The sequence below is a fragment of the Primulina huaijiensis genome, chromosome 1 (genome assembly GCF_012295235.1).
Source record: "Primulina huaijiensis isolate GDHJ02 chromosome 1, ASM1229523v2, whole genome shotgun sequence".
In the NCBI taxonomy this organism is placed as follows: domain Eukaryota; kingdom Viridiplantae; phylum Streptophyta; class Magnoliopsida; order Lamiales; family Gesneriaceae; genus Primulina; species Primulina huaijiensis.
This window is the reverse complement of record NC_133306.1, coordinates 15,524,722-15,526,785: the sequence shown is the minus strand read 5'-3', so window position 1 is coordinate 15,526,785 and position 2,064 is coordinate 15,524,722.

The window sequence follows — 2,064 nt, the reverse complement described above, 5'->3', positions numbered from 1 at the left end:
TGGTAAGAGTCTCTGGTCGGTGGTTCAAGCCCCAATGGCCGGTAGTCTCGAAAACGACACAAGAAATACGATTGCACAGCTGCTGTAATTTGACAGCAAGTGGTGCTGTTGTTCTCAGGTGTGTTTCGAGTTCTCGGTTGGCTTTTAGACTATGGCCTTGGACTGAACAGTGCCTCATCAAGTTAGGAAGGTCATGTTTTTGGCCGTTTGCGATTCGGATCATTTTTGAGGTCGTACAAGAATTTACGGTGCGATGTGCCAAATTGACTCTCGAAAGAGTGTTTCATGTTTTGGCCTCCATTCACCTGGATTTCGGCCCTCATCATTTTTGGAGCAATATTTCATCATTTTAAGCATATTTTAATCATGACTATATGACGGTTCAGTGTTGGTTCGGGTTGGTTCGGGGTCATGATTAAATACGGAGTCATTGGACGTAATTGTCGTATTTTCGGATTTAATTGCATAGTTGGACATTATAAAGCTATTGCATATTTTTCATGACACATTTAGGTTGCAGCGAGCCTGGGAGCGATCCAATCCAATCAGTAAAATTATGACATGATATTTAATTATGTTAATTAATTATATTACGTGCAAAAAATACAAATTTTGAGATTTATGAGATATTGCTTGTGGTCATTTTACTATCATGCTTAAGCCCGGTCGCCAGTTACTGGTCCGGTCGTCAGTTACCGGTCAGTTCAGTTGTTTCACCCAGTATACTGTGGTAGTAGTCTGATCAGACGTACATTATTAAACCCGGTCGCCAGTTACCGGTCCGGTACCGGTCAGCTCAGTTCAGTTCAGGGACCACTTGCGCAGACCATAATCTCACAAGAAAATTATTACAGTTATTTCATGAAAGGGCTCCAAGGAGCAAACATTTTCATTATGATTTTCAGTTCAGTTATGCACCTATTATAATTGCTCACGACAAGTTATATTCACATTATGCTTATGATTATGATATTTTTATCACATGCAAAACTTTACTATTTATTTACTTGTTATTTACGATATATGCATGTTGAGTCTTTAGACTCACTAGACTTGATTGTTGTAGGTGCTGATGATGATGTCGGGATCGAGGGTGCCGACCAGTGAGCCAGCTCGAGTCGGCAGTAGTAGGACCCGAGGATCTCAGTTCAGCATTTATTATTATTTGATTGCTCAGACATTTTTATATATTGTTGGATAAATTTTTAACTGTTGTTTCGAAAAATGTTAATTTCTTCCGCTGCCCACTTTGAACATCAAACTGTATTTATCAGTTCAATTATGAATGAGGCAATTTTATTTATTTAAAAAGAAAATTTTTAAATTTTCCGCAATTTTTCAAGCACGGATTTTTAGGCCTCTACATGAACCGAAGTCCCGGTTTTAACCCGATTTACCCCGAGCCTTAACCAAACTTTACCAAACTCAAACCAAGACTCCACCAGCCTCTTTTGCATCAATCTAGCCTCGTTCCAGACCTTCCCAACAGGACATAGACCTGCTGCACCCTCCAGATCACGGACAGCCCCTTAAACTTGAAGATAACCCATCGGCCTTGGGGGAACTCGATCCCACCGAGCCTTGCCAAGGACCAGCCATTACCAAACTATGACTGGACCACCCCAAGACCCCTCTGGACCATCACAACTCAGCCTAAACCTACGCACAGCTCCTGCCCGAACCATGCAATCAACTCTCCCCTCCCGCGCGTGGATGATCGCGCGGCCAAGGTGCTTGGCTCCGGCCTTCACCAACGAACTAAGTACAACACCACCCCTCTAGGACCACGACACAACCCTCTTAGGACCTCTTTGCACCACCCAAATGCAGCTCATAGCATGCACCCTCCAATTGCTCATAACCAAAACCCTTACCCAAGGAAACCCTAGGTTTCGCACCAGCCCTTGCCCTTTCCTTTCCAGGTTTGCACCGTGAATCTAAGGGTCCCTAAAACCTCTGAAAATAGACCCTTCTAGTAGCCCTAACCTTGCATCCTCTTATTGCTTCAATATCATGAATTATAAGGCATGAAAATCCAAGTTTTTTGCATGTATAATTCATAAA